Raw genomic sequence first — 24,727 nt, 5'->3', positions numbered from 1 at the left:
CAAACCCAGACGCTCTTGTTCATCGAGCTGTTTCTTCAATTCCTTCAGATCCTTGGGTCCAAGCTTGTATGGACGCTTGCAAACGGGTTCAGTGCCAGGCTCAAGATCGATAACGAACTCAACTGGCCGGTGAGGAGGCATACCCGGAAGCTCTTCTGGAAAGACATCTTGGTACTCACAAACGACTGGAATCTGAGAAATAGCATTCAATTCGCCCTTCTCATTGAGAGAAAACAACCGAATGGTTCCATCACGAGCGGCATAGATAATCACATCCTTAGAAGAGTGTGTCAATTGAATTTCCCTGGCAGCACAATCAAGTTGAGCCTTGTGCTTAGAAAGCCAGTCCATCCCGAAAATAAGATCAATATCCGAGTCACCAAGAACAATTGGAGAAGACAGAAATTTATAGTTTCCCATCTTGATGGAAACATTCGGAACCACCAAACTAGAACTCAAACGTTTACCCGGAGAAACGACATCCATGGGTTTACCCAAATGTGAACAAGTGAATGCATGCTTGGCAAAAAACGGTCTTGACATGAAACAAAGCGAAGCACCAGTATCAAATAAGACTTTTGCAGGAATATCATTAACTGAGAGATTACCCATTATCACATCAGTAGATTCCTCCGCTGGAGCTGCATTCATCATGTTCACCTTTGCAGACTTGGGATTATGCTTGACCACTGCATTGCTGCAAGATCTCACAGGAGGAGGAGGCGGAAGGCGCCTTTGGTTGAAGCACTTGTTAGCATAGTGACCTTTCTACTGACACTTGTTGCAAGTCACCTCTGAGAGTGGATGATGATAAGGAGCATTCAACTTTGGAGCTTGATTCTGAGACTTGTTCTGATAGCCAGGTTTGGATGAGTGGGAAGATCCATGGCCACCTTTGTTCTTCTGCTGGTAAGGCTGGCGAAACGGAGGAGGAGGAGGCAACCAGAACTTCTGTTGCTTAGCAGCCACTAGTGAGGAAGAAGAAGACTGAACTGCGTCCCTGACTCTCTTCTTAGAAGCCTCACACTTGAGCTGAGCAGCTTCTTGCTTCAGTGCCATGTTATAGAATTGATCAAACTGAGTAGGCTCAACAAGAATGAGAGCTAACTGCAGATCCTCTCTAAGGCCACCTCTGAAGTGATAGATCATGCTCTTTTCATCACGAACGTCTTGTTTAGCGAAGCGAGCAAGTTTCTGAAACTGGATGTTGAATTGATACACAGACATGTTGCCTTGCTTGAGATTGCGGAACTCCTCACACTTGCTCTCAACAACACTTTGTGGAATGTGGTGCGCTTTGAAGTCCCAACAGAAGTCAGTCCAAGTGATCATACGACCTCCTCTGGAATCTTTGTATTGTTGATACCAATTAGCAGCTTGGTCCTTGAGCTGAAAAGAAGCAAACTTGACAAAGTCCTCAGGCCTGACATTGCTACATTCAAAATGCTTGTTGATGTCCACGAGCCAATCATCGGCATCCGTGGCCTTGGCACAGTAGCTGAAAGACTTGGGCTGATTTGCGAGAAACTGGTTGAGAGTAGCAAAGTGAAACTGATTGTTGCCTTGACCTTGATTGCCTTGATTGCCTTGCCCTTGAGTACGTTCTTGCAAGAGTTGCAGAATCATCTGAGCATTGGCGTTGGTGGCTGCCATGATAGCTTGCCATGCCTCCGGAGGTGGAGGTGGTGGCGGAGGGTTCGCTTGACTCCCTTCATTGCGATCCGGATTCTGACGCGTTGGCGGAGCCATCCTGAAGAGGGTGACATCCGTTAGCATCTTGATAGACAAATAGATAAGTAGAATCAACGGATAGAAATTGCAACATATAGTCTTCACAATAAACATTCGAACGAAGATGAACGAATGAATTCCGTAGTAAATCATCACACTTCCATAAGTTGAGAAGCCACTTGAAAAAGATATGGAATGAACATATGAATTCGAAGCAACTCGAATACCACAATACAAAATAAAACAAAGTATTGGCTTGCAGAATAAGCCGGAACAAACATATGATAGAGGTTTCGTCCGAAGTTTTCGTGGTGGGGCCCACACGGGCTCAATCGTACAGCACCATCATGTACAAGGCTGTGCACATGACATACGAAGCGTCCCCGAGTCGGCATAGCCATGGACTCTTTAAGACACTACGAGACCACTGTAAAATCAACCGTGTACAGGCGGACCACTAGACGTCGAACCCCAATCTCATATCGTGCGTCTGTCGGAAAGATATCCTAAGGCTACTTGAATTCCCACTTATAAACTCCCGAAACTTTCTGGTTATGCAATCTGGTGTAGGGGATACAGGGGACACAAAATATATCACCCAAACTAACAATCCCTAGATCCAGCTGTATCCATCCGTCAACACATAACCAAGAAATCTTCGGAAATCGTTTACCTCAACCTTCGAAAAACATCCGTTATACAAGTTATGGCAATACTCCCGAACTCCCGCCCCAGTACTGGGTGGCGTCGAGGTGATCTCACCAACAACTGCATAAAAGAGATTTCGATGTCGGCGAAACTCAGGTATTCCAGAACTGCAACGATAAAATTGTGACGACAACACCTCGGAGCTCAACTCCCCGGGACACTGCCACAACCGCTAAATGTTAGGAGGCACCAAGAACAATGTTCTCGTCACAAAACCATCGGAACGATTCCAAGATACCCGCGTGATCCTAAATTTTTTTTAGTGAAATTTGAGAAGAGAATAGTCAAAACTTCTACGTCAGGAGACCTCACCAGAGCGACGAAGGGACTGAGGAGTAAAAAGAATCCTACTCTCCGATATATATAATCCTAAGACTCAAAACATTTTTGTTCTAGACTCAACAATGCCAGCGATTCGATCAAGCAGGGGGCTCCTAAGTCGGGGATGGCTCTGATTACCAACTTGTAACGCCCACGATGCGGCTATATCTCCCACGTGTCGAGGCACGACTTAGAGGCATAACCGCATAGTGGTTTTGTCGCAAGAAGGGTCATATTCACACAATCCCATGTAATGAACAAGAATGGGATAAAGAGTTGGCTTACAATCGCCACTTCACACAATACATGAATCTAAATCATACATCATCCAAAATACAAACACATAGACTGTCTACGATCAAAATCCAGATGAAAATAAGATAACCCCAAATGCTAGATCCCCGATCGTCCCAACTGGGCTCCACTACTGATCATCGGGAAAAGACACATAGTAACGACCACGTTCCTCGTCGAACTCCCACTTGAGATCGACCCCATCATCGGTACTGGCATCGTCGGCACCTGCAACTGTTTTTGTAGAATCTGTGAGTCACGAGGACTCAGCAATCTCACACCCGCGATATCAAGTCTGTTTAAGCTTATAGGAAAGGGAGGTGCAAAGAGGTGGAGCTGCAGCGGCAATAAGCATATATGGTGGCTAACATGCGCAAATGAGAGCGAGAAGAGAAGCAACGGAACGGACGTCATCTAGCAATGACCAAGAAGTGGTCCTGAACACCTACTTACGTCATACATAACTCAGACCGTGTTCACTTCCCGGACTCCGCCGAGAAGAGACCATCACGGCTACACACACAGTTGATGTATTTTAACTGGGTCAAGTGACAAGTTCTGTACAACCGGACATTAACAAATTCCCATCTGCCTCATAACCGCGGGCACGGCTTCGAAAGATAATACCCTGCAGGTGTCGGGGATATACCCCGCGGTATGACCCGGCCGGAATTGGCGACTCACTGGTGACCCTCCCGGAGCTTGGCGATTCACAGATAACCTGCCCGATCTTGGCGACTCATTAGTAACCCGGCGGGCGGGTCAGATGGACAACAAGGCCCAAGGCCCTCTAACTTATATAAGGAGGGGCAGGGCACCCCAAAGAGGGACAAGGAACAAGAAACAATCTCTAGGGCTAGACACGGAGAGCCGGTTCCCGGCGACTCTCTCATGAGCATAATGAGACCTAGCCTCAAACAGCACGTAGGCTTGTTACCGGATGATGTTTCCCGGGGCCCGAAGCTGTCTAAACCTTTGTCTTGTGCGTTGATCCGCCCTGCGTCTCTCATCCCAATCAACCCCTCTCAAGCTACTACATAGATGCGCTGGCCTCACGACTAAGTCCTTACACCTAGGACATCTGACGTGTCAATTCCACGACAGTTGGCGCCCACCGTGGGGCGGGGCGCACGGTGGTGTTGAGTTCTTGGAGGGATCTTTTCTAGGGTTTCGAGAAGTTCGTGAATCTCTGGATGAAGAGAACCGGTTTGGAAGACGCGCAATTTGTGAGATTTGCGTTCAAGGAAAAAATTAGGGTTACTGTGCACACCGCCGCATCGCGTGTTCCGCCGAGTCCAAGACAAGGACTGCAGCATAGATGATTTACCTACGGCATTGCAAGTAATCAAGACAGACAGAAGCTCTGCTGCCCTCGCGTGCTATATGCAGTACTGGAGATAGATCTCGCCGGGAAAGCGCGCAAATCATCCGAGGCTACAGCCTAATCCGCCGAGCTCTACTACTGTCCCACGTCCATAAGTCTCTGGCTGCGGGAATCAACCATTCACTGCTACTTTTTTTTCTTTTTCTTTGGCATGAAGAATAGTCAGATCCAAACAAACAACTAGTACTTGCACCAGTACGTGACCAAGACTAGTACTAATTGAGTATTAGTACATCATTACATCTACAGACGCGAAGGCACCTGCCAGATCACGGATAAAGTCATAAAGGCAATCCATTAATAGTACCAAATCAATATGGTGCTTGATGCTCGTGCTAGTATTCAGGTTATCACAATCAGAATCACCAGCGGACGTCCGTGGCCGGTTTTTTCGGCGGCCTCCGTGTCAGACCATCTGACGGACTCTGCGCCTATGGGGTGTTTTCATATTTTCTCCGCGGCGTCCATATTCATCGAAACCGGGTCCTGGAAGGAAAAGGGAACAACTCCATCGGAGCCTCGAGCCGTCGTCCGTTTCAGTTCGCCTCGAGCACCGGCAGACTCCACCATTTACACTCGCATCCTTGCCTTCGAATAACCGGTTGCTCTTTCCCCGGTGGGCTGTCGCCGCCTTGACCTCACTGTGCCAAGTCCCGGACCGGCCACCGAGCCTTGCTACTATGCCTCCTACTGGCTCGTTGCACCGCTGACTGCTGCTGCGCATATACCGGACTGCGCTGCCGCCTCTTATGCGCTTCCACGCCGCGCAGCTCTGCTCGACCTGAGTCGCCACATGAGTCGCCTGCCGCTGTCACTCTTTGCTGGGTCGTCCGTGAGCTGCTGCGAGCAGTCGCCTCTGCTCCAAGCCGCCCATGCCTCTGTTAGGGCCGCCGCTTTATCGATTTATTTCTTCCGGCAAGGGAGCTTTGACAGGATTTCACCGCCGGTTTACCACTGCTTCCATGAGCATGGCCAGCTTCGCGCTGCCTTGCGCCTCCTCATCTCGCCGCTATAAGCCGCTCCGCCTCACCTCCGCTTTAAGTTGCTACTGCGGGGTGGGCCACGAGCCGCCGTTTCCTCGGCGTCGCCGGTCCTCGTCCGCGGCCACGGCCCTGGACAGCCGCCTCCCCCTCCGGGTTGGGCCGGCCCTATCGCCACAACTCGCCATCGGATCAAGGGTGGCCCCGAATCACTTCAGCGTAGTCACCGTTTTGCCGAGTCGCCTCAGCGCCTGTTTCAAGCGTCTGCGTATTACCTTTTGGTTCTGAGGCCGCGGTGGAGAAAGTGGTTACTGACCATGTGATGACCAAAGTCAGTCAGAAAAGGACAAAAGGTGCCGGCATGCTTTGGCACTACATACACATTACACATTACGTGGAGCTAACAGCTACCCCTTCATCTCATGAAACAATTGGAGCTGGTAGTATTTCACGGAGAATCAAAAATAGCACGTCCATACTGCTGGTGCCGTCGTACATGATTTTGGATCTGCGTACGGGTCATCTGTCTTCGTCCGAAGAAATCAGGTGATATCCGTCTAGTCTGTTTTAATAACGCATATTCATTTTTATGTAAACAATTACTCTGGCCTGTAATATCTTTACGCAGGACGACTATTAAAAAAAAGGAGTGGTGTTATACCACGGATGCATGTTCGGCTGTGCTGCGCGGCCTCACGGACAGGCGTGTCGCAGTACACGGTCCGGTTTACATCAACACGCCCGCTGACTCGCCCATCCGCGCCAGCTTACAACGCCGTGGCCGACTTACTCGTCCGCACCGGCTTACAACGTCGCGGCCGACTTGCCCGCGTCCGTGCCGTTTTCAACACCACGGCCGACTCTTTCATCCGTGCCGGTTTACAATGCCGCGGCCGAATCTCCTGTCTGCACCGGTTTACCACGCCGCGGCCGGTTCACCCATGAGCGACTTCAACTTCACCTAGCAATCGTTAATTTCATGGCGGATTATTTCTGGCCTGGCACATCAGGTGATATCCATCTAAAATATGTTTTATTGATACATATTTTTTTTTATCAAAGAGCAGTTTATCTTTGTCTTGGTCTGCAATATTGTTGATGCAGGACAATTGTTCACTATATCAAAACGATGTGGTTAACTCGCTCATCCGCACTGGCTTACAACGCCACGGCCGGCTCATCTGTCTATGCCGCCTCTGATGCTACGGTTGTCTTTACCGTCCGTCTCTCGCGGCCTGGTCTACATCAACCCGCCGGGCCGTATCTGTCTGCATGAGTTGTTATTGAATATGAGCAAGTCACTGCTTGGGAAGCCCGGTTTTCTTCCAACAACTTGGAGGAAACTTATCATGTGTTATCAGCCGCCGTCTGCACTAGACGGCTCAATGGGCAGGCGCACAAGTCGCCGCCACTACGGTTTGGTTAACTTCAAAACATCCAGTTGGAAGGGACCATTGGCCGAGTTGCTGACACGGCTCATATGGGATCCTTTATAACCCGCCGCAGTCACTTCAACCTTCTGTGGATTCACATCGCACTATCAACACCAAAGAGATACACCTTATGCTATGGTCAATATGGAGAATCTCAAAGCCAACTCCTTGAGTCGTCTTGAGACTCGGGGGCTACAATGATATGACTCGGCAACATTGGTCAGTTTCAATGCATTCAAGAATTCCGGGTCATTGGAGGGAAAAATAACCCGGTCCCGGAGGCTACCGCCATATGGGTGAAAAGTTTAAAGGCCGTTAGAAAATTTCCGGCTTAAAAAGAAGGATTCCGGTTTAGATCCGGCTCAAGAGACTTGACATCTCCCACAAAGCACTGAAGCTCTTAAAATATCTGGTTTAAAATCCGGTTCAAGGGAAATTTATCCGCCACAAAGTTTTGAAACTCTCAAATCCGGTTCAAAATCCGGTTCAAGGTAAATTTGTTTATCATAAAGCTTTGAAACTCTCAATATCCGGTTTTTTCCGGTTCAAAAGAATTTATCTCTCGCAAAAAGTTCGAGTTTTCAGGAAAAATTAAAGGGACCAAAGAGAGTTTGTTTCAAAGCACAACTCAAATATAGGTACCCTGCTTTAATGACCATTGGGAGCTGATCGTATTCGAATTTAGCTTAACCCTTTTTGTGTGACCCTGATCATATTCGAATCAGAGTCGTTAAATATTCTCATGATCACTAGGGGTCTTCCTGTTCAAACATAGGTCGTATTCGAACCAAAGAGAACATAGCTGTCGATACCCTTTTGATCGGCACACTGCCGAGCTCATTGGGGAGTTTCTTGGTCATATTTGAACCATAGCTCAACCCCCTTTGAGAACCGACGTGGATCGTATTCGAATCAGCGTCGATAAACCACTCTCAAGGTCATTTGGGGGCTTCCTGTTCAAACATAGGTCGTATTCGAACCAAAGAGAACATAGCTGTCGGTACCCTCTTGATCGGCAACGCCAAAGCCACTGGGGGCTATATGATCGTATTCAAATCTTAGCTTAACCCCTTTGGGACGGTTTTCTGATCGTATTCGAATCAGAAGCCTCAAATTTTTTTGAAGTCTCTCTTTTGCAAACAATTTTTGGATTTTATTTGAAGCTCTTTTTCATATCTAAGGTGTATATGAGTGGTTGCTATTTAACCCGGCTTGATTTTCGATGATAAATCGCCAGCTTATGACAATCATCATCTATGTGGAAGCATTGACTTCTAAGGATCGGATTATCACCCTTACTGCACAGGTCATGTAAACTGGCAGTACAAATTCAATATCACAATGGTTATATGTGAGATATTATGACCCGCCCTGCGGTAAACCGCCAAGGGATCTTGTGATGTACTTGTGTGCAGGATAAGACTACATTTGGGTGTGTTACCCGCCCTGGCTTTTAACGTTAAGTCGCCAGGGCATATGTTGTTTAAACTCTGTGCAGGATTTACAGGGCTATGACTTACATAAATGATTAAGTTCAAACCCATCATCAAAGATTGAAATTGGTGTCTCAAAAGGGTTGTCAATTCTTGATTTTCTCAAAGGCTATAAGCGCCGGGTTATAAAAATTCCGGCTTACAATGGAGACGTATTAAATCGCCATCGGCCAAGAGCCGCCGGGTATTTAAACTCCAGATTTACTTATCAGCAGATGAGGTATTCAAAGTCGCTTTGGCGCAATGTCTATTATTTTATCAATGGATATGATTTATTCTACAATGGAAGGAATAGTCCCGAGTCGCTGTAGGCTTACGACCCGGCACTTGGGGGCTACATTATTTAAATTGAGATTACATCAAATATGCAAGTCCCATGTCACTGCCAGCATGCACCATGGCACTTGGGGGCTAATGTAAAGTCACTTTTTGTTCAACTTATTGAAGACCTGACTCATTACATTCTAACGAGCCGACCCTTGGGGGCTACCAATTGCTCCTGTAAAAAATTCAGGGTACACAAGCATTAATCCATTATATTGAACGGTCCACTATTCAGTTGGTAGAATACAAAGCTCTTAACCTTGTGGACGTGGGTTCGAGCCCCATGGTGGAGGTTACATTATATACTGTTATTATCAATGATCATATTTACAAAGTCCCCGCTCATTATTGCATAATGACCCGGCCCTTGGGGGCTACGCTGGTTGAAGTTTATATGAGCATAAGGCAATTACAAGTCCCAGGTTGTTGCAAGCATGACAACCTGGTACTTGGGGGCTACATAATATGGAGTATTCAGTTTTTACTAGTGACTGAGATGAACAATATGGATTTCTTCAAAGTGGCAGCATTTATATTGAAGCAAGTCTTAAGCCATCACTTTGTTTTCCTCAAGACTTGGGGGTTACAGGTATTATATTATTATCGAAGAAATATTTTCAAATTCTTTGTTTTGAGCAAACCAGATTGACCCGGCGTCACCAATCATTATGACCCTGTGTCTACAACCCGGCATTATCAACATGAACCGGTGTTTGCAACAATCATGATCCGGTGTCACCAATAATTATGACCCGGCATCGGCAACAGTTATGACCCGGTGCTATCAATATTTACAAGCCGGCAATTTTGGTTATGATAAACCGGCAAGTTTTACCTCTTCAAGCGGCTGAAAGTCAGATGAGTATTTCAAAACCAATATATTTAAAGTCGGCGCTTTGGAAGCCGATTCAAGTGGATTAATTCTTACAATATTTCTCTACAAGAGACCAATGCCAGCAAATTGACTCTGAAGCTGGCCTATTGACCCGGATTTCTTAAAAAAAAGTATCTGGATTTTTTGCATTCACAAAATTTGAACATATCTACTAAAGGAGATTTGCGATGAGTTCATGGGCATGTATCAAGAAGGAAATAACAAGGGTTTAAAGATGATCAGGTGCCGGCTTACAAAAATTTAACCCGGAGCACAACCTATCAAGTTTGTTCTTGTGTTTATTTTACAGGATCAGTTTAACATGGATGAATCCAAATCAAACTGGGGGCTAATGTCGGGGATATACCCCGCGGTATGACCCGGCCGGAATTGGCGACTCACTGGTGACCCGCCCGGAGCTTGGCGATTCACAGATAACCTGCCCGATCTTGGCGACTCATTAGTAACCCGGCGGGCGGGCCAGATGGACAACAAGGCCCAAGGCCCAGAAGGCCGGCTCACATTTATGATGGGCCGGCTTAAGAAGAAAGGGATGACGAATATTTCCTTTACGAGGAAGCAAGACCCGGACTTGTAATTAACTTGTAAGAGAAGATAGATTAGTCCTAGTCCTACTAGGACTCCACATGTAACCCGCCCCTCTAACTTATATAAGGAGGGGCAGGGCACCCCAAAGAGGGACAAGGAACAAGAAACAATCTCTAGGGCTAGACACCGAGAGCTGGTTCCCGGCGACTCTCTCATGAGCATAATGAGACCTAGCCTCAAACAGCACGTAGGGTTGTTACCGGATGATGTTTCCCGGGGCCCGAAGCTGTCTAAACCTTTGTCTTGTGCGTTGATCCGCCCTGCGTCTCTCATCCCAATCAACCCCTCTCAAGCTACTACATAGATGCGCTGGCCTCACGACTAAGTCCTTACACCTAGGACATCTGACGTGTCAATTCCACGACAGCAGGGGTGTCCCAACTTAGCCCATCATAAGCTCTCACGGTCAACGAAGGATAAACCTTCTCCCGGAAAGACCCGACCAGTTTCGGAATCCCGGTTTACAAGACATTTCGACAATGGTAAAACAAGACCAGCAAAGCCGCCCGAATGTGCCGACAAATCCTGATAGGAGCTGCACATATCTCGTTCTCAGGGCACACCGGATTGTCCAAGCTTCCGATAGGCCAGCCCAGAGTTGCCCCTGGTGGCCACCGGCGACTGACAGTTTGGACCAATACTCAGAGAAGCACTGGCCCGGGGGTTTAAATTAAAGATGACCCTCGGGCTCTAGAAAACCCGGGGGAAAAAGGCATAGGTCGCAAATGGTAAAACCAAGGTTGGGCCTTGCTGGAGGAGTTTTATTCAAGGCGAACTGTCAAGGGGGTCCCATAAATCACCCGACCGTGTAAGGAACGCAAACTCAAGGAATATAATCCCGGTATATCAGTAACTAGGGCGGCAAGAGTGGAACAAAACACCAGGCATAAGGCCGAGCCTTCCACCCTTTACCAAATATATATAGATGCATTAATTAAATAAGAGATATTGTGATATCCCCAACATATCCATGTTCCGACATGGAACAAACTTCAACTTCACCTGCAACTAGCAACGCTATAAGAAGGGCTGAGCAAAAGCGGTAACTTAGCCAATCAACGGTTTGCTAGGAAAGGATGGTTAGAGGCTGACATGGAAAAATGGGAGACATGATATAGCAAGTGATAGGTAGCGGAGCATGGCAAAAGAGCGAACAACTAGCAAAGCAAAAATAGAAGTGATTTCGAGGGGTGGTCATCTTGCCTGCAAGGTTCTCAGAGTTGTCGAAAGCTTGATCCTCGTAAGCGTACTCAACAGGTTCCTCGTTCACGAACTCGTCTCCCGGCTCTACCCAAGACAAGAACACAAACAAACGGAACCACAATCAACAACGAGAAATGCACAAGCAACATGATGCAAAACATGTATGGGATGCAAGATATGATGTGCGATGCATATGCGTGCTCCGGAAGGAAAATGATGAACTGCAAACCAAGCATGCCACTGGAAAGATGAGATGATTTCGGTCGAAATCGATATAAAGATCACCGGAATCGGATGCACGGTTTGCAAATGGCAAGCAAAACAAGAATGACACGAATCTGCGATTAACAGCATGATAGCACTTAAAATGCAACAAGCAACAATGCTACAACACTCCAACATATCAACGAAACACATGACAGTAATCTACAGGAGATGCTTGACAAAAGATGAACACTGAGCTACGGCTAGATCACAACATATCAAGCTCAAACAAGCATGGCAAAAGTGCAAAAGATAACAGGTTCACAGACTTGGTGAAAAACTGGACATGGCAGAAAACAGCATCAGGTAGCAATGTTCAGAGCACGAAATCAACATGCTACAGGAACTTAACATAGCAAAACAAGGCATGGAAGTGTTCTACTAAATGCATATGACGAAAGTCCCTTAGTGACCATAAGCCAAAAAGGACCAGAAGATATGATGGAAAGCATGTAAACATAGCAAGTTTCGTTATCAGGTTTCAGACTTGGCAGAAAACAGAGCATGGCAGAAATAATAATATGTAGGCCTCTTTGTGAGCTTGATTCTCTCACTACAGAGCAATGAACTACAAACCAAGCACACCTACAGCAAGACGGCATGTTTATGAAGCTATCCATGTCAAGAAAAATTGCATAGCCTGTATGGATCAACTACAATAAGCTTGGCAAAATTGCATATCATGTTAAGAATCTGCCAGAAATATTTTATAGCAAAAGTAGAGCAAGATTGAGTCATGCTATGGTACTCCATAATTGCAAACAAGGGCAGGAATGGATCAATTACAACTATATCTACAAAACATCCTTAATGAACATCTCCAAAATATGCATGGATCTCTTTGTAGCATCAAGTTTACATGGCAACAAAATAACAGCAGACAAGGACTTAGAGAAATCACCAAGTTCCTGAAATCAGAAACATTACGGAGCCTACTTTGCATGCTTGTGCTAGTCACCACAGAGATCAAAAAAATACATGGACCACACCACTAGAAATATGGCATGGCATACTTCAAAACACATGTAGAGCTCATGCCCATAAGATGCACAGATTTAAAGATACAAAAATGACAAATCTCCACGTTCTGCTAAGAACCAGCAGATAACAGCAACTAGCCCTCTTCCAACAGAGATTTGGGCATGAACATGACCTCTAATGAACATGGTGCAATTGAACAAAATGAAGAGCATCACGAGACGAACAATTTCACATGTTACACGCGCGAATCGGAGCTACATGGAAGGAGTTATGCAACTATGAACAGAGGCACTTGCTGGAAAAATTGAGGACTTGGAAAAAATCGGGAAACGGGAAGTCAACGCTCACAGAGGGGCGATCCAGATCTGAGCACGGGAGCTCGGGCTCGGGCTCGTCCTCGGCCTCGCCGGCGATGGCCGGAGGAGAGGGAAGGAGGCGGCGGCGACCGGAGCTCGTGGGAGGAGGAGGCCGGCGGGGTCGGCCGCGGTGGCTCGCCGGAGCCGGCGTGGAGGCGGCGGCCGGAGCCGGCGAATGGCGGCGAAGCGGGGCCCGGCGGGCGGTGTCCTGCGGCGGCGGCGGCGAAGGGAACCGGCGGAGGCGGCAGGGCGGCGCGGAGGCGGCGGCGGCGGGCGCGGGAGGCGTCGGGCTCGGGCGGGCCTCCCGTGGGCCGAACGGGCCGCGGCGGAGGGAGGTGGCCGGGTGCCACGTGGCGGCGCCCGATTCGCTGGACGCGGCGGCGGAGATGTCCGGCGGACGCCGGACACGTCCAGTTGCGGCGGGGAAAGGAGCTAGGGTTGGACTGAGTTTGTTTTTCGGGAGGGTCACATATTTATAGGTAGAGGGAGCTAGGAGGCTCCAAATAAGGTGCAGTTTTCGCCCACACGATCGTGATCGAACGACCTAGAGCATGGAGATGACTTGGAGGGGTTTTGGGCTGGTTTTTGAGGGGGGTTTTGCTGGACACTCAAATGGACTTGACGGATGCCCGGTTAACCATTGGAGTACCAAACGACCTCCAAATGGAACGAAACTTGACCGGTGGTCTCCGGGTGGTGTAATAAGGCCACTAGACAAGCCTCGGTCCATTCCGAGAATGTTTGACACCCGCACACGAAAGAAAACAAGAGGGGTGCACCGGAGGAGATAGGAGCGCCGGATTGCAAAACGGACAACGGGGAAAATGCTCGGATGCATGAGACGAACACGTATGCAAATGCAATGCACATGATGACATGATATGAAATGCATGACATGACAAAAAAACAAAACGAAAGACAAAACCCGAGCACGGAGGGAATAACAAAGCACATAGCCGAAAATGGAAAGAGTCGGAGTTACAAATATGGCAAGTTACATCCGGGGTGTTACAATGATGTCCTACCGAGTGGGCCCAGAGATACCTCTCCGTCACACGGAGTGACAAATCCCAGTCTCGATTCGTGCCAACCCAACAGACACTTTCAGAGATACTCGTAGTGTGCCTTTATAGCCACCCAGTTATGTTGTGACGTTTGGCACACCCAAAGCATTCCTACGGTATTCGGGAATTGCACAATCTCATGGTCTAAGGAAATGATACTTGACATTAGAAAAGCTTTAGCAGACGAACTACACGATCTTGTGCTATGCTTAGGATTGGGTCTTGTCCATCACATCATTCTCCTAATGATGTGATCCCGTTATCAACGACATCCAATGTCCATGGTCAGGAAACCGTGACCATCTATTGATCAACGAGCTAGTCAACTAGAGGCTTACTAGGGACATATTGTGGTCTACGTATTCACACATGTATTACAGTCTCCGGTTAATACAATTATAGCATGAACAATAGACAATTATCATGAACAAGGAAATATAATAATAACCATTTTATTATTGCCTCTAGGGCATATTTCCAACAGTCTCCCACTTGCACTAGAGTCAATAATCTAGTTCACATCACTATGTGATTGTAATGAATCCAACACCCATGGGGTTTGATCATATCTCGCTTGTGAGAGAGGTTATTAGTCAACGGTTCTGAACCTTTCAGATCCGTGTGTGCTTTACAAATCTCAATGTCATCTTGTAGATGCAGCTACCATGCGCTACTTGGAGCTATTCCAAATAACTGCTCTACTATACGAATCCGGTTTACTACTCAGAGTCATCCGGATTAGTGTCAAAGTTTGCATCGACGTAACCCTTTACGACGAACTCTTTTACCACCTCCATAATCGAGAAAATTCCTTAGTCCACTAGTTACTAAGGATAAGTTTGACCGCTGTCATGTGATCCATTCCTGGATCACTCTTGTACCCCTTGATTGACTCATGGCAAGGCACACTTCAGGTGCGGTACACAACATAGCATACTGTAGAGCCTACGTCTAAAGCATAGGGGACGACCTTCGTCCTTTCTCTCTCTTCTGCCGTGGTCAGATCTTGAGTCTCACTCAATGCTCACACCTTATAATGTCCATGGTCAGGAAACCGTAACCATCTATTGATCAACGAGCTAGTCAACTAGAGGCTTACTAGGGACATATTGTGGTCTACGTATTCACACATGTATTACGGTCTCCGGTTAATACAATTATAGCATGAACAATAGACAATTATCATGAACAAGGAAATATAATAATAACCATTTTATTATTGCCTCTAGCGCATATTTCCAACAGCTGCGTGCACTGGCGCCCGCCTGGTGTCGATCGTCATGGCTCACGTCACGAGAGCCTCGTGAGGTTTGCCCTGCCTTGATATCTTCGCTCCTCGTGAGCCTGCCTGGCTTGGCCGCTCCCGAGGAGGTATTGCGTCGTCCGCCTCGCGAGGCTTGGCCCCTTGCGAGGGTCTTGAATGCCTTGTCGATGAAGATGGGCCGTACGGCCTGCCGGCTTAGCCACGTTGTGGGCCGCAGGCAGGCAAGTCTAGGGACCCCCGTTCCCAGGACGCCGACAGTAGCCCCGGGGCCCAAGGTGCGCTCGGGCTTGGCTTCGTGGCGAAGCCAAGGGCCAAGTGCGGAGCGCCGCGGGCCCCAAAAGCCTGCGGCCTCGGTTGACGCGTGGCGATTGATTGGACATGGGCATCTCCGCTTCCCCACGCTGCCTCTGAATCCGCCTAGCTATGCGGCTCCCGCGGCCTACACGGTTATTCCTCCTTCGCCCACGCCTGTCTCTTCCAATCTCCCTGCTTCCTCGAGGCCCTGCTCTGCCCTGCCAATCCGGCTTACGCTTCGCCTGCTTCATCGCAATGGCGCCGAAACAAGCTGAAAAGGGGAAGAAACCCCTGTCGTTGCCAACTGCGCCTCCATCTTTTGAGCCGGCGCTCGGCCGACCTCGGGTGCTCTACGACGAGGCCATGGACAAGGTGCGCCCCATGCTTGCCTCCAGCTTCAACGAGTGGGGAGAGACGGTGGCTTGGCCCGCGTCCCACACTCGCATGGATCGGGCAGCAACTGAGGTCCCGATCTTCATTTATGCCCTTTGGGCTGGCTTGATTCCTCCCTTCTCCGCCTTCTTCAACGCGGTGCTCGAGCATTACCAGATGCACATGCTTCATCTCGACCCTCAATCTGTGACCCTTCTTGCCGTCTTCGCCTTCTTGTGCGAGGCCATGGTGGGCAGCGCTCCTTCCGTGGCCGTGCTTCGCCATTTCTTCTCATTGCATCTGACTAGTCCCCGGCAGAGCTCGGGGTGTGAGAGCTTCCAGGCCGTGGCCGCGACCGCGGGCGCTGGGATTGACTTCGAGCTCCCTTCATCCACGAGCGAGTTTCGTACGCGGTGGGTGTTTATTGATGCCGGCGTGCTCAGCCCTCTGCTCCAAGTTCCGGCAGGGCCCGTTGTTCCAAACTCCAGCTGGGGCCACCAGAGGCTCTCGAGCCCTCGCCTTGCTCTTTTTTGGGCCAGGCTGAGGCTGCTGAAGGACCGCGGCGTGACCGCGCCTATGGTGGTGAAGGAGTTCGTCAGGCGCCGGATTGCTCTGCTCCAGCGCCACTCTCGACCAATGTGGACTTTGCTCAACAGTCAGGACCACATGAGGTTCCAGGAGTCTGGGCTCCCTCTCGGGACGCGGCAGACAGTGCTCAAGGTCTTGACGGGTGTCCCTTTGCCGGCCGAAATGACTGGGAAGAATTGCCTGCTGTATCGCTGCAAGAACAAGGATGAGTTTGCAGCGAGCATGCCTTCCTTTGACGAATGGGGGCTGTGGCCGATCGGTCTGGTGGGGCCCCGCGAGAACCCCGTCGTCGTGGTTCCCTTCCTTGCCACCGGTGCCGAGCTCACCCCAAGTGGGGGTGCAGGAGGGCGAGCTCCGACGGAGGCTGGTGGCCCAAGTGCTATGGAGCACATGCTGAGTGGTGATCCTGGGGCGTCATCCTCGGGAGCTTGCGACCCCCTTCTTGAAACGTCGGTCGCTGAGTAGACGCGGCGTGCGACTCCCGAGGCTAAGGCCCAGGAAGCCTCGGGAGTTGGTGGTGAGGCGGTGCCCGGCTGTTTGCCGCATCCGGGCACCCCTAAAGTTGTCTCTCCAAGCTCTTCGCCCCGTGCAGGCCGCCACGTCCAGCGATACGGCCGACTCTGCGTCGATTTCGGGAACTCCGCAAGAGGAAAGGATCCTCGAGCGGCAACAACATCTTCGGACCGCTGAAGCGGAGGAAGTACATCGCCGTTGACGTGTAAGTATCTTATCGCTGTGGCTCCTTGTGTGTTGTTTTCCATCTCCTGACGTCAGTTCTTCAGGGCGCCTTCCATCGAGGCGGCTGCGCCTCCTGAGAAACGGCCCCCTCCATCCGGCGGAGGAGCGGCGCAAGCTGAAGGTGGGCATCAACCTCAGCCGCTATCAGCACGACCTTAAGAATGCGAAGGCTGAGGCATCCCTCAAGATCGCCCATGAAGCCCGCTCGCGATCCTTGGAAGAGGCTCGCGAGGCTGACCGTCGTCGCGAGGCTGCGGAGAAGCGCGCGTGGGAGCTCCAGGCCTGGAGCGCATCCCTTGAGCAGCGGGTGGAGGCGCGCAGGGCCGCTCTTGCATCGCTGAGGGGGACACCCGTGGAGGAAGAGGAGGTCCGGAAGCGCGACGAGGCGCTGGCTCTGGAAGCCGTGGAGCGCAGCCTCGAGCTCGAGCAACTGGAGACGAGGGAGCGTCAAGTTGCTCAAGCAGAAGATGCCGTCGGGGCTCGCGAGGCCAGAGTCGAGGAGGAGGTCAATCGCCGGGTGGCCGAGGTTCGCGCAGACCTGGAGGGCAGGTACGACCTGAAATTGAAGCTCGCGGGTACGGAGGATGCGGGCAGGGCCGCTGCCCTCAGGCCCAGGTTGGATGAGGCTGAGAGGCGCGCGGAAGCCACAGCCACTGCCCTGGTTACGGCGCAGGCGGACTTGGCCTCCGCCCGCGCTGAGCTGCGTTCCCTTCGGAGGCGGGTCGATGACACTGAGGCTGTCGTACGGCAAAGCACGGAGGAAGTGCTCCAATGACGAACACTGGAGCGCGAGCATGCCCCTATGCTTCAGGATCTCCGGAACAGGGCCAATATCGCCTTGGGCCATATTTGCGACGTGGAGGCGCCGGCCCCTCACTCGAATGATTATGCCAGCCACCTGACCTTCTTCACCAAGGTGGTGATGCGCCTGGAGGCTCGATCTGCCAGAGCTCGCCAGCTTGTGGAGGAAAGGGGTCGTGGCCTGCTTGAGCGCGCTTTCTCCCGTGTTTTCAGCCACCTCCTGAATGCTGACCCCAACTTTGATTTCGACGCCGCCATCGCCCCCGTACCCACGGCTGTCCGGGGCGACCTAGCGCGTTGGGTTGAGGACAATGTGGACGCATTGGTCAGGGCCTTCACCTCGGAGGATGATGCGGTGGTGGTCGCGGCAGATGAAGGCGACGTGGTTGACGACGGCGACGGGGGCGTCGCCAATGGCGGCGACGATGCCGACGAAGACAATGACGACGCGAGTGATGCGTCCGCGGGTGACGTAGCGAGCGACATTTCTGGCTGACCCCATGTTCTCCTGTCGTTTCATCCTGCACACAAACTCGGGCGTGGCCCTTGGAAAACTTGTAAGAGCATTTTGAGAGGAGGAGCCCCTCATGTAAGCAAATTGCAGCTTTTACTTTCCTATGCAGTGTGAGCATGTGTCCTTGTGGACTTGTGAATCCAGGCGCGAGTTTTTGTCACGGTTTACCTTAGCCAGTGTCAGCTTTGAGCTGGGTCGCGAGGCGTCGAGTTTATGAGAATCCTGCGGAGCTTGTTGCCCCGTCAGGAGGGCCCTCACAAGAGGTGAGCACCAGTTGCAGTGCTAGCGCGCGCTTGGCGTGCGCGTGCTTCGCGTTGTCCCGCTCACGAGGAGCTCGTGAGGGGAAGGCGATGGACATGAGTCCCAGATAAAACGAGATCCAGAAGGCAAGAAATTGCTCAAACGACAAAAGGCTCCCCCGCGCGCATCGATAAAAATTCGGCTTCAACTCAAATCCAGATCCAGAAAGCAAAGCTACAGAAAGAGAAATCCAAAGCAAAAGGCCGCGTCTGGCACCTAGTCTAGTCTTCTGGTCTTCAAGTCTTCTCACCAGCGCGGAGCTAAGTGCTGCCACTAGGCGTGGGAGGGAGCCCCAGGGCCTGAGGCCGGCACCCCTGAGACTCCTGGGCGTGTACAACCCCAACTCATTATTACGTGAGAGTGTCACGGGCGGCGAGCTTCACAGGCACTGGGCCTTCTTCACAGGTACCGGCCTTGCTTCATATCGCCAGACGAGGGCCCCACCTTGCGCCACCCTTGACCTCCTTTGAGCCGACCGGTCACCAGGACGACACAAAAGAGGGAAAGAGGACACCAGCGGTGCCCTCGGTGACCACAGGTCCTCTGCCCGGGGAAGGGTCATCGAGGCCTCCCCGGCAGAGGGCCTACCCCCGGGTGTCGCCTGGCGTCGCGCGACGCGGGGAGGGGCCTTGCTCCTGGCTCCCTCCTGGCGGCCCCCAGCGTGTTTCCCTTGTTGGGAGGGGTGCTGCCGTGCCAGGGTCGTCGATCGACGCTGCAACCTGATTCATCTGCAGCCCATGGTTAGCGTAAGCATGTTCCTGAGAGATTAGCGGTACCCTGTAGTTGCCGTTGCCGGCGCGATCGTCGTGGTGCTCCGTCGGTTCTTGGAAAGCCTCGGCTGCAACGAACGAGTCGTGGTCGTCCTCCGGTGCGTACTCTTGGAACATCATGCGGGGCACGTAGGCCTCCGGGGCCGTCACCCCGAACACCTCGCCGTAGTGCCCCACGCTCCATGTTCCTCGGCCCAAGGTGGCGTCCTGAGGATGGTAGCGTGGCATCCGGCTAGGACCGTGGGGGGCGACACTTGCGCCCACGCTTGGCGCGGGCGGCATAGGGGCGGCGGAGCCCCCTACGCCGCTGGTCGTGCTGATGTTGATGGAGCCCCCGGGCGTAGCTGATGGCGCGCGGTTGTGGTGAGGCCCGCCGTGTGGCCCTGCAGTGGCCTGAGAAGAAAGTCGATAGCAGAAAGGTGGTGCTCCCGACGACGCCGCGTCCAGCAGCTCGGCAACACGCTCCAGCAGTGCATCCCGGCCGCTTTCCATCAGCCTGCATCGCAACAGCTCCCTTGCCACGGTGAACGCTGCCCGCATGTTTGCTTGCTCCCGCCGTGAGTGCGGCGCCGTTGCTGCAGCATAGCTCGCTACTCTTGCAGCGGCCCGTACTTGCCGCGGGTTGAGGGTGGACGACGCCTGGCCGTGCCGCCCGCGCCCGACGGAGTTTGGCGGCGCTCGCGCTGCCTGAAGCGCAGGGTCGAGGTCTTCATGGGCAGGCGGCGCTGCCCGGGCTGGCCAGGCTGCCCAGCGGTCGGAGCCGACCCTTGAGTCGCCGGACATCGTGGCTGTGGAGTGTCGGCGAGCTGGCCGGCAGAGAAGAAGCTCCGGCACACCCCTACCTGGCGCGCCAAATGTCGGATGTGGGGTTCCGGCAAACCCTTAAGGTTCGAACACTGGGGTGCGCGCGAAGTCTTTCCCTCCTACCGATCTACGCCCTAGCTCGCTAAGATCTCGCGGACGAACTCGACGACTTCGCAACACAGAAAGACACGGGATTTATACTGGTTCGGGCCACCATTGTGGTGTAATACCCTACTCCAGTGTGGTGGTGGTGGATTGCCTCTTGGGCTGATGAAGAACAGTACAAGGGGAAGAACAGCCTCCTGAGGTTGAGGTGTTCTTGTGCTAGTGTTGGCTTTCGATCTGTTCCCGTCCTCCCTACTACTGTGGTGGCTAGACCTATTTATAGAGGCCCTGGTCCTCTTCCCAAATATTGAGCGGGAAGGGAGCCAACAACGGCGGGAAAATTTGAAGGGGGACAGCTAGTACAAGCTATCCTGACAAAAGTGGTCTTCGCCTGTGAAAGGCTTTGGTGGTGACGCCGTCTTGGGCTCCACGATGACCTCCATCTTGCCGTCCTCCTGGTCTTGGTCTTGTTGCACCAATATAGCAACCTTTGCCTGATGCCTTGGTACTCCTCGCCTGCGCTGGCCTCCTTAGCACCAAAGAGGAAACAAGGACATTGCGCGCGCTGGCGCCTGCCTAGTGTCGATCGTCATGGCTCACGTCATGAGAGCCTCGTGAGGTTTGCCCTGCCTTGATATCTCCGCTCCTCGTGAGCCTGCCTAGCTTGGCCGCTCCCGAGGAGGTCTTGCGTCGTCCGCCTCGCGAGGCTTGGCCCCTTGCGAGGGTCTTGAATGCCTTGTCGATGAAGATGGGCCGTACGGCCTGCCGGCTTAGCCACGTTGTGGGCCGCAGGTAGGCAAGTCTGGGGACCCCCATTCCCAGGACGCCGACAGCCGCGCCGAGAGCACCAGGGCGGTGTACTACGGCGAGGCCTAGGAAGGGGACGACGCGGAGCCGGGGAAGACACGGCAGAGGAAGCCCGCGCGGAGAGGAGTACGAGGGTTCACTGGTTCGGCTGTGGTGTGAGGCTACCGTCGCCGCAGGGCCTGGCCAGCGGTGGGAATAGTAGGGGGCAGTGAGGCCTCTGTAGCAGCACAGCCGGCCATGGGAGGCAGGAGCATGCGGCACGACCGGGGCTGCTTTGGGCGGCTGGAGCAAGAAGACCAGAGGTTGAAGAAGCACTACGACCATTGGATGGACATCGTACGGTCACTGGAGCTAGAATCGTTCATATTGACTAAGTTGACAAAGCACTCCGTCCCCGTCAACTTAGTAGGCCCACAAGTCAGCCTCCCACCAAGGTGGGTCCCAACTAGCAGGGGGAGTATTCATTTTTTTGTGCGTAATAAGGAGGCACCTCCGGTGGGTCCGAGCTGACAGCAGGGGGAACGTTTTTTTCGCGAAATACGTTGGCCCGTCCGGTGGGTCCCAGCAGTCAGGGGAAACGTTTTTTTCGCCAAATATGATGGCCCGTCCGGTGGGTCCCTGCTGTCAGGTGGAGGAATAATTATTTTCCGTGTAATAAGGAGACACTTCCTTGCGGTTGTCGTGGACCCAGCTGTCAGCCTCTCCACGTATAGTATACTTTCGATGGAAGTTGTTCCTTGACCACGTTGACCACGCTGCGCCGAGAGCACCAGGGCGGTGGACGACGGTGAGGCCTAGGAAGGGGACGACGCGGAGCCGGGGAAGATGCGGCAGTGGATGCCCACGCGAAGGGGAGTACGAGGGTTCACTGGTTCGGCTGCGGTGTGAGGCTGCCGTCACCGTAGAATAACAAGGGGTGTGGGTGAGTGGAGGGATGCCCTGGCCAGCAGTGGGAGTAGTAGGGAGTGGTGAGGCCTGCGCGGCAGCACAGCCGACCACGGGAGGCAGGAGCAGGCGGCACGACCGGCGCTGCTTTGGGCGGCTGGAGCAAGAAGACCAGAGGTTGAAGAAGCACGACAGCCATTGGATGGACATCATACGGTCATTGCAGCTAGAATCATTTATATTGACTAAGTTGACAAAGCCCTTGGTACGCGTCAACTTGTAGGCCCACAGGTCAGCTTCTGAAACGCTGCATCCCAGATGTCAGGGGGGTGAATCATTTTTTGGGCGGGTGAAGCTAGAATATCCGAGATTGAAGAAGAAGCACGGCATCCGTTGGATGGGCATCCAACGGCCACTGCTGCTAGAACCGTGTGTTGACTATAAGTTGACAAAGCCTTGCATACGCGTCAACTCTCTTTTTTTAGGGGACGCGTCAACTTAGTAAAGCCACAAGTGTGTGGCAGAGAACTTATAGCCCATTCGAGATTTGTAAGAATGTGCATCCAATTTTTGAATTCTAATGGAATTTACTACAGCCCATTTACAGTTTGTTAAAAATACATCCCATTTCAACCAACCGTTCAAAACAGAATTCAATAAAATTTCCCACATTTTGATGGGATCCGAAATATTTTTATCCCGAAATTTCTAGTCAGATTAAATACAATTTTAATATAAATTTATATTACGTAAAAATCCAACGAAACATTGCACTCGCAACAATTAATGAAATTAAAATTTCCAATATCCAAAAATAATATTTTATAAAGTAATTACGTGTTTGGTGCATTTTTTATAGTTACTGCCCAGTTTTTATAATTACATCCCATTTATTATTTCTTAAAGCCCATTTTCTTGTTAAGCCTAATGCATCCCTCCTAGGAAAGATTTGCAGCCCAACGGGGCGGAGAATAACAACTTGACCTTGCCTGGGTATTCCTAAAAAAAAGTATAGCTGGACTAGCCATTTTCAGCTTGAAAAAAAAAATTTAATATCTGGGCTGGATATCTGGCCTGGGCTAGACCGGCCACAGCCCGCCCAGTTAATAGCTGCAGCGATGTTTTCGTTGTTGTTCAGAGGAGAAAAATTAATATCTGGGCTAAACATCGCTCAAGAAAAACTCTGCAGTGCTCACACCTCAAAAAGACAAATACTGCTCGAGCTGCTTGGTCCCAGCTATCGGCCGCTTCTTGTGCAATTCTCTCGTTTATCGACTACATAGGTTGACAATGGTGTGGGTCCGTGATGTCAGGAAACCAGGAGGAAGCAAAAAAATATAGTTTTATATACTAATAAGGAGGCACTTGTGTACGTGCGGCTATGGCCCTGGTGGGTCCCCACTGTCATCCTCTCCAAGTAAAGTCATCTCCTCATCCTCATGTCCGTTGACCATGTTGACAACGCGAGACGGCGGCGCCATGGCGAGCGCAACAACTCGAAGGACGAAAGAGAGGGCCTTGCAGGCCCTACGGATGATCTGATACAACGCCCGCTGCTCATTTGGAAAGCCAGGATCATAGGGCCACATGTCCACGACGGCATTGCCGTTCGCTTGTTCACCGGTGCTCATTGAGGAGACGGAGGTTGCAGCACAGGTCCTCCTGCGCTGGTAGCTCTTCCGCCATTAGGGCGTCGAAGTGCGGCCACACCTGCTCTATGGTGAACACGGCATGAACCAGCTTGGACAGTGGCGCCGGCTCCTCGGAAGCTACGTCCATCGTCTGATTGTCATCGCTCATCTCAGCGAGGTAGCTAGCGAGCCAGCATGTCCGGCTACTGGACCAACCCGCTGCCAAGCACGAGTCTGACTGCCCTGGCACACCCAGACCGCCTCCCTCGCCCGCGCGCGCTTTGTGCCCAAAACGGTCAGCGCCGCCCGCCCCGCTTCCTGGTGCATGCGATTGCTCCGCCTACAAATGACACAAGTGCCGTCCGTCCGTCCTTCTACCGCCCACATTAATGATACATGGTTGCCGAGGCGGCTACTCTAGTGCCACACGTCCGTCCCTCCGCCGCCCACCATTGCTATATAAACTGCTGCACCAGCCATAGCCGCAGTCATCCGCATCCGTTCCTATTCTCCTGTCCACACCACTACTACCCACCATGGCTTCCTCGCGCTCCAGCGCTCTTCAGGACGGGCGGACGACGGACCACAAGGAGATGGCAGCCATTGCTTCCGACTGGCTGGCCAGCAGGCAACCGGAGGACGACGATGTCCCAATGGAGAACATGGTAGTCGACGATCCGGCGCCAACCCCCTCCTCCGCGCCATCCTCGTCGGTGCATTGCACCATGACCATCGGCGAGGCCCGTGCCCAATATATGGACATGGTGAGGCAGAAGCGTGATGAGCAGTTCCGGGAGACGCAGGCCGACGCTGCCTACGACCACCATCTCCTCCA

Source organism: Aegilops tauschii, chromosome 7 (genome assembly GCF_002575655.3).
Source record: "Aegilops tauschii subsp. strangulata cultivar AL8/78 chromosome 7, Aet v6.0, whole genome shotgun sequence".
NCBI classification, from domain to species: domain Eukaryota; kingdom Viridiplantae; phylum Streptophyta; class Magnoliopsida; order Poales; family Poaceae; genus Aegilops; species Aegilops tauschii.
The sequence above is the reverse complement of the archived record's forward strand: the minus strand, read 5'-3'. Positions refer to the sequence as shown.